Below are 14,363 nucleotides of genomic sequence, written 5' to 3'. Positions count from 1 at the left end.
GTGATTGAGGTAGATGCAGTGGCTACACAGGAATTTGTGAAAGAGGTAGTGGCCAATGTCGTAGAAGTGATTGAGAGAGATGCCAAGGAGAACTTAGGGAAAGAGGTAGAGTCAAGTGAGGTAAATGGGAATAAGGGAATAGCCAAACAGGAAGTGGCTAAGAAAGTTGATAATGTTGTGGAGACAAAGAAAGAGGGAGAGGATGGTGTTCAGAGGAAACGTAGGAATAGGAATAAGCACAAGAACAAGAAGAAAGTTCTGGAGACAGTGAAAGAAGAGGTGGCTGAGAGAGAGGGGAGTGAGGGAGAGCCCATGCAGGAAGTGGTGGAGGTTGGGACGATTGAGGTAGAGATGATTGAGGCAGTGGCTTTGGAGGATGTGATGAATGAGGTAGAGTTGAATAAGGTAGAGGTATTAGAAGGAGATGACAAGCAGGAATTAGCGAATGAGGCAGAGGTAGCGGTGATTGAGGTAGAAGCAGTGGCCAAGCAGGAAGTGGTGAAAGATATAGCAGCCAATGTCATAGAGGGGATTGAGAGAGATGCAAAACAGGTATTAGCAGAAGAGGTAGAGCCAAATGAGGTCGATCGGAATGAGGGAATGGCCAAACAGGAAGTGGCGGAGAAAGTTGAGAATATTGTGGAGACAAAGAAAGAGGGAGAGGATTGTGTTCAGAGGAAACGTAGGAATAGGAAGCTACGAAGGATTGAGATGAAAGTTCGGGAAGTAGAAGAGATGAAGGAAAACGAGATTGAGAGAGAGGGGAATGATGGAGAACCCAAGAAGGAAGTGGCGAGTGAGGTAGAGGCAAATGAGGTAGAGGTAGCGGTGATTGAGGTAGATGCAGTGGCCACACAGGAATTTGTGAAAGAGGTAGTGGCCAATGTCGTAGAAGGGATTGAGAGAGATGCCAAGGAGGACTTAGGGAAAGAGGTAGAGGCAAGTGAGGTAGATGGGAATGAGGGAATAGCCAAACAGGAAGTGTCTAAGAAAGTTGATGATGTTGTGGAGACAAAGAAAGAAGGAGAGGATGGTGTTCAGAGGAAACGTAGGAATAGGAAGCTACGAAGGACTGAGATGAAATTTCGCGAAGTAGAAGAGATGATGGAAAACGAGATTGAGGGAGAGGGGAATGATGTAGAGCCCAAGAAGGAAGTGGTGAGTGAGGTAGAGGTAGCGGTGATTGAGGTAGATGCAGTGGCCAAGCAGGAAGTGGTGAAAGAGGTTGTGGCCAATGTCGTAGAAGGGATTGCGAGACATACAAAGCAGGAATTGGTGAAACAGGTCGAGGCAATTCAGGTCGACACGATCGAAGAAAAGGCCATGCAGGTCTTGATCAATGAGGTAGACAAGAATGAGCTAAAGGCCAAACAGGAAATGGCAACAAAAGTTGAGAACGTGGTGGAGGAAATAAAGCAGGAAGGGGCAAATGAGGTTGAGGCATATGAAGTAGATGCCATCCAGGAAGTGGCAAAAGAGGTAGAGGAGATTGAGGGAGAGGCCAAGCAGGAGGTGGTTATGGAGGTAGAGCCGAATGAGTTAGAGGCGAATGACGTAGAGGTGATTGAGGTAGAAGTGAAGGTAGGGGATATTGAGGTGGAGGAGAGTGAGGCGATTTTGGTAGAGGCGAATGATGTAGAGGCAATAGAGGTAGACGCAAAAGAAGTAGGAGCTATTGAGTTAGAGGCAAATGAGGTAGAGCTGAAGGAGGTCGACACGATTGAAGACGATACAAAGCAGGAAGTGGTGAATGAGGAAGGAAGATGTGAGCAACCTTGGAGGGCAGAGAGTGTTCAGGAAGAGAAGAAAGAGATTAAGCACATCCCATCTTCTAAGGGAGAGAGAAAGAACAGTTTCTGGCGTTGGGCAATTTGGAGCTTCATGTGCTGCACACGGCAGCTGGAGAAAGATGAAGAGGAGAATGAACGAGGAGGAGACAGAGGGAAGGAGCACCAAGACGAGGAGCTGGGAAACAAGAAGAAAGAAAAGTGGTGGAGACTCCACAGAGGGAGAAACTAGCGTGTTCTCCCAGACATAGACATTGAGACGTGGTTGTATGGACATGTATATTTATATATGTATATATACATTTCAGTTGAAATAAAAACGTACTTATGTTTCTTGAACTCGACTTCTGGTATAAAATATGTATTACCTAAGCTATCAACAGAAGGTTTGTACAGGATTAACTGCACTTGTGGCAAATGTTATGTTGGGCAAACAGGACAAATGATCAGCACGAGACTAAAAGAACATCAGAGAAATATTAAATACACACGTTTCAACAAGAACACTCAATCCACTGCTGGATAAAGCCCTCTCCATGCTGCGATTCCTCACATCCCTGTGATGTGGCAATCCATTCAACTCCTGTAAGCAACCTATTTTTATTTGACCAGGTAAGGCCCACTGAGATACATAGCTCTTTTCCAGAAGCAGCCTGGCCACATATGATTGCTCAACGAGGTGGCTTATGTGAAAATTCATAGCAGTCATTATCCCAACGTGACCATGGGGAGAACATGCAAACTCCAAATACGGGAGACCCTTGAATATCACGAGTTCATAGTTCGTGGTTTAGACCTATCGCCGGCAAGCTCTATGTATATCAATTTACCTATCATGGGGATTAGATTTGGTCTTTATTGGGTATACTGTACAAGGAAGTACTATATCATCGTGTGATATCGTGGTGGGGAGCAGGCGAGGGGATTATTTGTTTACTAGCCTTTTGCCCGTCCAAGCATGGGTGTATTGCAGTAAATCTGAAACTTGCAAGCGCAAAGCAGACCGCGAAGTGATATTCATTGCATCCATTTGTGTGCAATTTGTAAGCCCGCGGTGACAGACCTATTTCATTTAAAGGTTATAATCCCTTGTTCATCATGACGTTGTTTTTACTTAGATGTCTCAATAGCGTTATGGAGATCGCGTTACGTGAGGGTTCTGCCTTTGTAGTGAGTTTATAAGTTGACGCTTAGGAGGGGAGAGGAGGCACCTCGCCCCCCCCCCCATGTGGAGTGATGTCACCCGCTAATTATTATCAATGGAGGGGGGTGTCCATTTGGAGGACGTCACCTGTTCATGATTAATAATGAGGGGGGGGGGTTCATGTAGAGGACGTAACCTGTTTATGATTATATTCTATGGGTCCTTTGGTAAAGCCACGTAGATAAAAAATAATAAAAATATCACGACGTTTCGATCGCAACACAAGCAATCGTCTTCAGGTCAGGTGAGAGAGAAAGTTGCTGAGACAAGGTCTTATATAGGCCTGAGATAGGTGCATCAAGGTAGGTTGGTGGAGCTAGAGATGGTCCAACCACAGAGGCTGGGACAGTGGTCTTTGTATTGTGAGTTTAGCAAACTCCTCCGCCATCTCAGTTGAGTACTCTCTATTAACTTATTAAATATTTAAACTTGTTATATACAATAGAACCCCTCTTAACGACCACCCCATGTTAACGAGTAATCCCTTAACGACAGGCCTCCATAGAGCCCAATGTTTACTGTATAGTAGTGGTGTATAATAGTGGAGTGCCTCTGTAGAGCCCAATGTGTTCCCTTACCGATCATTCCCATTGCTAGCGACGGGCTGCTGGTTTATTCTCCTTGACACGAGATCAGCAAGGTATCATGGTTCATGTGTGGCAGTTTCACCACCTGTACGCGATCACGACAGTCGACGCGGCTGACCGGGCCCCACGTTTGTGGTGAGGCACCACGGGGGCCAACGTTTTCATGGAGAAATTTGAAACTGATGCCATCCAGACTGCCACTCTACGCCCGACGTTATGGAAGAGGTACGTGGATGACACTTTTATCATCTGGCCACATGGCCGGCCTGCTCTAGACCAATTCCTCGACCACATCAATTCCATACACCCAGCCATCAGATTTACCATGGAAGTCGAAAAAGATGGCAAGCTACCCTTTGTGTATGTCCTTATTAAAAGGAGACCTGATGGTTCAATGAGCCACTCTGTCTACAGGAAAGCTACCCATACGGATGCTTACTTTAAACCGGATTCCCACCACCATTCATCCCAGAAGAACTCCCTCATCAAGACTCTATACCATAGTGCCCAATGCATTTCCGACCAGGAACACATTGCCAGTGAACTCAAGCACGTACACCAAGCTCTCAAGGCTAATGGTTACTCCGACTACACAATCCGCAAAGCCATCACTCCAGCAATGAAGAAGAATCCTCTTGAGGAGCCATTCAAAACCATCACCTTACCCTACATTGCGGGGGTCACAAAAAATATCTCCAAAATCCTGAATAAACACTAGATCCAGGTCCGATTCAACACAGTACATAAAATCCGTGATCTGGTTCCGTCTGTAAAAGATGTGGTTCCAGACATACAGTACCCGGGCGTCTACAAACTAAGTTGCCTCTGTGGTAGCAGTTACATTGGAGAAAACAAACGACATATCTCGGACCGCATCCGTGAACATAAAGCAGACTTGAAACATGGTAGGACGAACACCTCAGCCATGGCAGATCACTGTTATAATTCAGTGGGCTCACATGACATTGACTTCTCCAAGACGGACGTTCTCTGCAAGCCATCCGGCTACCATGAGAGATTCGTTCATGAGGCCATCCACATATACAAACACAGAGACAATTTCAACCGAGAAGATGGATTCTGGCTTAGTAACCATTGGAAAGATGTTATAAACCATTTCGGTTCTTAATTGATTGTATTTTATGGTGACTTTCAGACCGCAGTCCATTCGCTGGCACTGCCTCTTAATAGCTTTCACACGACGGTCAATGGTATGGTTTATAGCATGTTATATAATAATAAATAATATAACATTGTAATGTTTAACATAATTCATAAGGCAATATATAGTATCGTAATTGTATAGTGAATATACAGCAGTGTGGTATACAGTAGGGTTGGTAGAATAATACATAGTGTAATATTACAAGTCTAACATTTTACAGTCTAAAGTATAGGGTAGTGTAAAGTAACGCATTGTATAATTCAAGGGTGGGTTTGTCTATGGTAGTGTACATTATGGTGAATAGTCGTGTAATGTTGGAAAATTTTAGTTGGAGACATATCAATATCATGCATAATGTTCGAGCTTACATTGGGCTGTGTATACGATATTATACAATGTAGTTTAGATTGGAAGGTATAACATTACAATGTATAGTAGTCTAGTTTATGGCATGGTTGTAACGCAACACAGGACAGAGCAGCACATCGTGGCTGTTTCTCCCCCCTCCTCCGTTCCGAGCATGGATGGACTCGTCCGTCTGAACGAGGCTCGTCGCTCTCCATGGTGCTAACGTTTGAAAGAAGGAAAAAACCGCCACCCATTTTTTCGCCATAGGGCATTGTAATGTATAATGACTTATTGTTAGTAGCTCAGCTGATGGGAGAGTATATAGAGTTTATTGATAACATTGATGTAGTTATATTTTAGTTGTATTAATTCGTTTACTATATGGTATTCATTATATAGTGTAGTGTATACCTAGTTACTTTATGTTTATAGCTCAACTTTTTGAAAAATATATTGAGTACATTTATTATATTGATGTAGTTTATACTTAGTTTTTTTTTCACATCGGTTTATTGTATGATAGTTGGGTAGTTGCAGTCCTTTAGCGTCCATATACTAAATGCCTCGCTTGATATGTAAACTTTGACTTTAATATAGCTATTTCCGTGACCAGTCGCATGCTAATCTCTCACATTAACATCATGCTAATCTTCCAGTTACATGCTAATATCTGACTTTAACACCCTGCTGATCCAACACTTTAACACAGCTATTTCAATGCTAAATTATCCTGTTTGATATGTAAACTCCTTTGTCAAGGCGCTTTACCTCTCACACCTAGCCTAAAAGACGCTGCGAATCTTAGCAGCAGTTATTGAAGCGCTGTCGTCCCGACAGTTCTGTTCCTTCACCTGAAGAAGGCTACTTGTGTTGTGGCCGAAACGTCGTGAGAATTTTTTTATGTTTTATTTTTTATTATTTTATTTCCATTCTACGTGACTTTACCGAAAGAACCAAGAAGTTGCATAAAGTTGTTGCATGCTTGGGCTCCACGTGCCGAAATTACCTTTTAAAAAACGCCTACCAGTCTCATCAGATCTCAGAAGCTAAGCTTGCAGCGCCCAGCCCTGATGGTAACCCGGAGATACAAATTAATATGGAGAAACAAATGTTCGCTTGTGACGACCAAGACTACGCCTGTCCTCCCAAGGACAGGCCTCACTGATTCCGAAGACTTTTATTTTCAGGAGGGTCCTGCCGAGTTTTTTTGCAGTAGGGAGGCGATGTTGTGCTGTGCAGTGCCGGAGAGTAAGCTCATGCAGCCGGTCCACCCTGTCCTCTCTCCTCCCGTCGGGACGGGTCGGTCACAATAGCGTTCAGAAACACCCTCCACGTCACAACACAGTTCAATTTATCAATCCGGAGGTCAGCTCAAATCTGTACTGTGGGCGTTCCCTTGTATTCTACTGTGTACGTGGGGCTCTGGGTCCAATCCCCTGATCACCATTGCATTCCCTTAAATAATAATACATTCTCCTGGCCACCAATAGAAAATAAGAATGCGCAATTATACGTGTTATTCATCACAGGCGAGCTCACACCGGCTACACTTACAGCTTAGGGCCTCGCATTAAGAGAGGGGGGGGGGGGCTCTAAATACGAAACAAGAAATGGACACGAGGTTTCGAGTTTTAACATAATTGTTTAAAAAAATTAAGATCGGTGAGAAAAAAAGACTCTCTAAAGCAGTTATTTTCATTCTGCTGACAAAAATATACAGGCATTCATAGAAGGGGCCTCTTAAGCTTGACAATGGCATAGGGCCCCAGCAATGTCATCATCCGGCTCTGCTGCCGAGTGTCATCCCAGTGAAGTAATTTGCAGGTAACTAGCATTGGGATGCTTGGCCAATACCCAGTTACATTGTGATTGTGTGTTTTCTAGCTACGTGAGCAAAGTGGATAACCCATACATCCGCAAAGTGCCAGTCGGATGATTAACCAAGGCCCTTCTTGTTGCGAGGGTCAAATATCACCGCTGCAACACCCTGCCACCTGAAACGATAATAGTTCGCTTATAATTATGATTTTTTTTTTATTTTAGTGTGCACATTTACACGCGATAATCACATCTCATCTCAAGCATTTTAAAAGGGCACCCTCAGTGGCAACTGTTCTCTGTGTGACACACGGTTATTCAGCACCTAACCTGCAAGCAGGTCAAGTGCTCTTTGCTGCGAGCAATCCCAATTGAGTGATTCGGAGTGAAGTTTTTTTTTACATGCCAATTTTCGCCTGTGATGCTGACACACGATGGCCATACTTTATTTTAAATAATGTCTTGGGATCGTTTTTATTTTTTTACATTGAATTTTAGTGAGTAAATCACGAGCCCGTTACAGTGCGCCACGGGACTGCACGTCATTCGAGTGGTGCATTCACAATGCAACCGGACCATTTATTAGGGGGGGCTGACGCGAAGGGGTGGAGTGAGGCCCGCGGCCCCCCATAAACTGGGGTGGGGGGAGAGGGGGGCATTGTGACAGGCGTAGAAGAGTTGTAGTTGTAATCTGCTCCACGTTTGTCTTGATAAAGGAGACCTGTGCAACCTGCTCGGTGTGTGATGTGCGTGCTCCTCGGTGTGTGACGTGCGTGCTCCTCGGTGTGACGTGTGTGCCGCTCAGTGTGATGTGTGTGGGTGTAGGAGAGGCCCATTACCCTGGCGCATGGCAGTCGATGACAAGTACTACCGCTTGATCTGCGATGGCTACTGCATCCAGCCACCCCCCTGCTGTCCACCGCAAGTGTAAGCCGCCGCCCCCCCCATACCTCCGACGCCAGGTTTTATCCACTGCTGGACTGATGCGTTTCTATTGTCGATGCAGGTGGCTGACGGAGGAGAGTGCGAAGTGTTTGTTCTGGGAGATTCTTTGGTTTTAATTGTAGTGATTCAATTAATTGATTGAACAATTGCTTAAGGGTGAATTATGTGATATGTGTTATTGGCAGTGAGTTGTGCTGGCTGGTTCAGTATCGTTGACATTGCCATCATTAACCCTCTTAGTCTGGAATGTCCTACGTCCAGCCGTACGTGATGTTGCGACCCACAGACTCCTCACATACATTGAGGGGAAAAAGTATTTGATCCCCTGCTGATTTAGTACGTTTGCCCACTGACGAAGAAATGATCAGTCTATAATTTTAATGGTAGGTTTATTTGAACAGTGAGAGACAGAATAACAACAAAATCCAGAAAAACGCATGTAAAAAATGTTATAAATTGATTTGCATTTTAATCAGGGAAATAAGCATTTGACCCGTGTGCAAAACATGACTTAGTACTTGGTGGCAAAAGCCTTGTTGGCAATCACAGAGGTTCGACGTTTCTTGTAGTTGGACCACCAGGTTTGTACACATCTCAGGAGGGATTTTGTCCCACTGCTCTTTGCAGATCATCTCCAAGTCATTAAGGTTTCGAGGCTGACGTTTGGCAACTCGAAACTTCAGCTCCCTCCACAGATTTTCTATGGGATTAAGGTCTGGAGACTGGCTAGGGCACTCCAGGACCTTAATGTGCTTCTTCTTGAGCCACTACTTTGTTGCCTTGGCCGTGTGTTTTGGGTCATTGTCATGCTGGAATACCCATCCATGACCCATTTTCAATGCCCTGGCTGAGGGAAGGAGGTTATCACCCAAGATTTGACTATACATGGCCCCGTCCATCGTCCCTTTGATGCGGTGAAGTTGTCCTGTCCCCTTGGCATAAAACACCCCCAAAGCATAATGTTTCCACCTCCATGTTTGACGGTGGCGATGGTGTTCTTAGGGTCATAGGCAGCATTCCTCCTCCTCCAAACACGGTGAGTTGAGTTGATGCCAAAGAGCTCCATTTTGGTCTCATCTGACCACAACACTTTCACCCAGTTGTCCTCTGAATCATTCAGATGTTCATTGGCAAACTTCAGACGGGCATGTATATGAGTTTTCTTGAGCAGGGGGGCCTTGCGGGCGCTGCAGGATTTCAGTCCTTCACGGCGTAGTGTGTTGCCAATTGTTTTCTTGGTGACTATGGTCCCAGCTGCCTTGAGATCATTGACAAGGTCCTCCCGTGTAGTTCTGGGCTGATTCCTCACCGTTCTCATGATCATTGCAACTCCACGAGGTGAGATCTTGCATGGAGCCCCAGGCCGAGGGAGATTTACAGTTCTTTTGTGTTTCTTCCATTTGCGAATAATCACACCAACTGTTGTCACCTTCGCACCAAGCTGCTTGGCAATGGTCTTGTAGCCCATTCCAGCCTTGTGTAGGTCTACAATCTTGTCCCTGACATCCTTGGAGAGCTCTTTGGTCTTGGCCATGGTGGAGAGTTTGGAATCTGATTGATTGATTGCTTCTGTGGACAGGTGTTTTTTATACAGGTAACAAGCTGAGATTAGGAGCACTCCCTTTAAGAGTGTGCTCCTAATCTCAGCTCATTACCTGTATAAAATACATCTGATAGCCAGAAATATTTCTGATTGAGAGGGGGTCGAATACTCACTTCCCTCATTAAAATGCAAATCAATTTATAACATCTTTGACATGCGTTTTACTGGATTTTGTTGTTGTTATTCTGTCTCTCACTGTTCAAATAAACCTAATATTAAAATTATAGACTGATGATGTATTTGTCAGTGGGCAAACGTACAAATCAGCAGGGGATCAAATACTTTTTTCCCTCACTGTAGATCCCTGTCACACCCCACTGTAAACAGGCAATTGATCTGACTCCCGGGCACGCAACTTTATCCGGGCCTGCCCACCATCGTGAAGGTCCTTACTCATTGTGAGCAGATGGTAAGGGACTCTGAAATCACGAAAAACAATCCAGAGCCCTGGCCTACTGATTGTATCATAGGCCTTGCCCAGGTCGGCGCTGCAACTCTACACATGTAACGCATGGATTTGTTACACTGTTCAACCACACACACATACACATTTTAAATAAAACAAGTTCCTTATTTGTAAAAAATAATCAGAGTACCAGTCATCAAATAGGCAATTGACACTTGGTCCAAAGAATATGTGATACTGTAATAGAAATACATGAATAGCTAAATTCAGAATTTAGGTTAATAAGGCATAACCCAGTGCACAATATGACATTCATGAAAAGACAAACAGTGCAACAAAGGAAATCAGCTTTCAGTCTGTATCAGACGGTCTCTGACGCTAGTGTTGAGAAGGTGACATGGCAGGCGTTTAGAAATCCGCTGTGCCGGTGGATGTAAAGTCGTTACACACAGTGTCTTTCGAACAATACAACAGTCAGATGCTTGATGCAGCTGGTGACTTTCCAGGTGTTGTAGGGTATTGACGATGTGTAGAACGATGAAATTGTACTTCTCAAATGTCAGGTGTTGTTGTGCTTTGACGATGCGTAGCACGATGGTTTTCCTTCAGTATCCAACGTATAGAGGTGTCTTCACCATGATAATTATTCACAAGCTTGTTGGTTTACAGTCACGTTTTTTCTAAACTCATGTGATTCATGCCACGTGACCTTGCAGCACAGTTTTGAGCAATGCCTTTCCTTCTCCAAGAGGCACACATGTATTCTCTCTTTCCTCCAAGATTTTTTTAGCAACACACTTTGTCTTCTATATTTCAGAAATCTCCACTGTTTTTCCACTATATCGTCTCCACTGCTTAACCACTATACCTCTGAGTGGTTACTCAGCGTTTCAGCCATTCTCGTGCAAGGAACGACTTCTGTTGAGAGCAACCTCACATGCACGGGAGCACATGCTATCCAGCCAACATAAACATGAGGGTTGCCCCTGGCTCTCTGGCCCCTCTGGGCACTCTCTGGGCTCCGGGCACCCCGGCCCTCCTCTTCTCCTCTACTCCCTTGATCTTCTCCTTCTCTAACGTAGTCCACTAATATACTAATTGTATGCATGGACCAGTGTATAAGAATTAATAGTGTATTTCTTATCCGAGTCATGCTATCTCTTGTGAAACAATGGACATCTCATGAATTTAGGCAGACCTCCACAGCTTGGTCATCAATCCATCTTACTTTTTCGGAGATAACGGAAGTTTATGTTTGGCCTGGAGTTTCAGACCTCGCAAACTTAATATAGCCTCCCTAACCAGCCAATAAATCTAATGAAGTTCCGAAATGGTTTAAAACATCTTTACAATGGTTCTTAATTAATTGTATTTTACGGTTACCGTCAGACCGCAGCTCTTTCGCTGATATTGCCTCTTAATACCTCTCACACCACGGTTAATGGTATGGTTTATAACATGGAGTATAACAACGCATTATGGCTGTCTCTCTCCCTCTTTCGTTCCCGAGCATGGATTGAGTCGTCCGTCTGAACGAAGCTTGTTCGTTGTCCGTGGTGCTGGTCGTTGATGGGAAGAAAAACCGCCATTTTTTGCAATATGGCATTGTGATATATAACGACTTATTGTTGGTGGCTCAGCTGATTGGAGAGTATATAGAGTTTATTGATAACATTGAGGTATTCTTAGTTTTTTCGGTAAAGTCACGTTGAAGGGAAACAACAAAATAATAAAATATATATAAAACACTAAAAAATTATCACGACGTTTCGACCATAACTCAAACGGTCGTCTTCAGGTGTGTTGGTTTGCATAAATTTATTTTTAAACGGCGCATTTATTTATTTATAAATGCATATCCGACCAGGAACACATAAGCAGTGAACTCAAGCACGTACACCAAGCTCTTAGGGCTAATGGTTACTCCGACTATACAATCCGCAAAGCTATCACTCAAACCATGAAGAAGAACCCTCTTGAGGAGCCTTTCAAAACCATCACTTTACCCTACATTGCGGGGATCACAAAAAAATCTCCAAAATCTTGAATAAACACAAGATCCAGGTCCGTTTCAACACATTACATAAAATCCGTGATCTGGTTCCGTCTGTAAAAGATGTGATTCCGGACATACAATACCCTGGTGTCTACAAACTAAGTTGCCTCTGGGGTAGTAGTTACATTGGAGAAACCAAACGCCATGTCTCGGACCGCATTCGTGAACACAAAGCAGACCTTAAACACGGTAGGACCAACACCTCAGCCGTGGCAGATCATTGTTCTAATTCAGTAGGCTCACATGCCATTGACTTTTCCAAGACAGAGGTTCTTTGTAAGCCATCTGGCTTCCATGAGAGATTCGTTCATGAGGCTATCCACATATACAAGCACAGAGACAATTTCAACCGAGAAGATGGATTCTATCTTAGCAATCATTGGAAAGATTTGATAAACCATTTCAGGTCTTAATTGATTGTTCACGCTTACAGTGGCTTTCAGACAGCATACATTATAAAAAATTTCGTCTCCCCCCTCCTCTTTTCAGAATATAGATGGACTAGTCCTAAATAAACTGCCAAATCGTTGCGCGTGGCGCTAACGTTTTTATAAATAAATAAATGCGCCGTTTAAAAATACATTTATGCAAACCAACACACCTGAAGACGACCGTTTGAGTTATGGTCGAAACGTCGTGAGAATTTTTTATTGTTTTATATATGTATTATTATTTTGTTGTTTCCCTTCAACGTGACTTTACCGAAAAAACTAAGAATATGAATTACTGCAGTCACGAAAGCTTTAAATCAAAATTTAAGGTCGCTTGTGTTGCGGCCGAAACGTCGTGAGAATTTTATTGTCTTATTTTTATTTTATTATTTTATTCTCATTCTACGTGACTTTACCGAAAGAACCAAAGAAGATAAACAGATACTTTAAACACCTTCATTTGGAAGTGCACGCTTACGTTTACTATTTGCAAAACATAAACCAGGATCAATCCACTGCTGGATGAAGCCCTCTCCATGCTGCGATTCCTTGCGTCCCTGTGATGTGGCAATCCATTCAGCTCCTGTAAGCGACCTATTTTTATTTGACCAGGTAAGGCCCACCGAGATATATAGCTCTTTTCCAGAAGCAGCCTGGCCACATATGATTGCTCAACGTAGTGGCTTATGTGAATATTTATAGCAGTAATTATCTTAACGCATGTTTTTAGATGTGGAGAAAAAAACCGGAGGACCTGGAGAAAAGGAAACGTGACCATGGGGAGAACATGCACACTCCAAATACGGGAGACCCTTGAATATCACGAGTTCATAGTTCGTGGTTTAGACCTATCGCCGGCAAGCTCTATGTATATCAATTTACCTATCATGGGGATTAGTTTTGGTCTTTAGCGGGTATACTGTACAAGGAAGTACTATATCATTGTGTGATATTGTGGTGGGGAGCAGGCGAGGGGATTATTTGTTTACTAGCCTTTTGCCCGTCCAAGGATGGGTGTATTGCAGTAAATCTATTGCAGTAAATCAGACCGCGAAATGATATTCATTGCATCCATTTGTGTGCAATTTGTAAGGCCGCGGTGACAGACCCATTTCATTTAAAGGTTATAATCCCTTGTTCATCATGACGTCCTTTTTACTTTGATGTCTCAATAGCGTTAGGGAGATCGCGTGACGTGAGGGTTCTGCCTTTGTAGTGAGTTTCTAAGTTGACGCTGAGGAGGGGGGAGGAGGCACCTCGCCCCCCCCCCCCCATGTGGAGTGACGTCACCCGAAAGTTGCTGAGACAAGGTCTTATATAGGCCTGAGATGAGTGCATCAAGGTAGGTGGGTGGAGCTAGAGATGGTCCAACCACAGAGGCTGGGGCAGTGGCCTTTGTATTGTAAGATTAGCATGTCAATGGCTGTGGCAGTGGCCTTTGTATTGTGAGAGATTAGTCTATTCATGAGTATTAATGAGGGGGCCTGCTCGACGTGGAGTGACGTCACGTGCGGGACACAGACATTATTGGCTCATTATAGTAGTAAATTTGGCATTCAGTACAGCACATTTCCATTGTGATGTGTCTATTTTTGGTTGCGTGTATGTAAGCTCATTATTTAGGTCAAGCTTAAGTATTGAATATCACGCTTTTGGCTTTTGCTACACTTTCCAAAAATGTAACCACCTCGATATCCAAGGTACTCCTTATAAAGGCATCAGGGTCGGGATCAAACCCTCGGCCTCCTCCATACCAGGTGAGGTAGTTAACATCTCCTAGCCACCGAGCTGATTCAGTCTCTGTGGCAATGATTGTCCATGCTTTGCACAAGCAAATACTGTAGAAGCATAACTCGCTTTTTGTGTCTCCACATAAATCAGAATACGATGTTTAAATACATCAGCCTAATGGCTTTTCCCACCAACATTCCCCAGCAGCATTTGTTTTAAGCAATATAATTATACCGGCTCCCATTTGGGTTTCATCAGTTAGGCTTGTTAAACTAATGGTGG

The sequence above is a fragment of the Petromyzon marinus genome, unplaced genomic scaffold (genome assembly GCF_048934315.1).
Source record: "Petromyzon marinus isolate PM22_M1 ecotype Great Lakes invasive population unplaced genomic scaffold, UKy_Petmar_22M1.pri1.0 PM_Scaffold_589, whole genome shotgun sequence".
Taxonomy (NCBI): Eukaryota; Metazoa; Chordata; class Hyperoartia; order Petromyzontiformes; family Petromyzontidae; genus Petromyzon; species Petromyzon marinus.
This window is presented reverse-complemented; position numbering follows the sequence as displayed.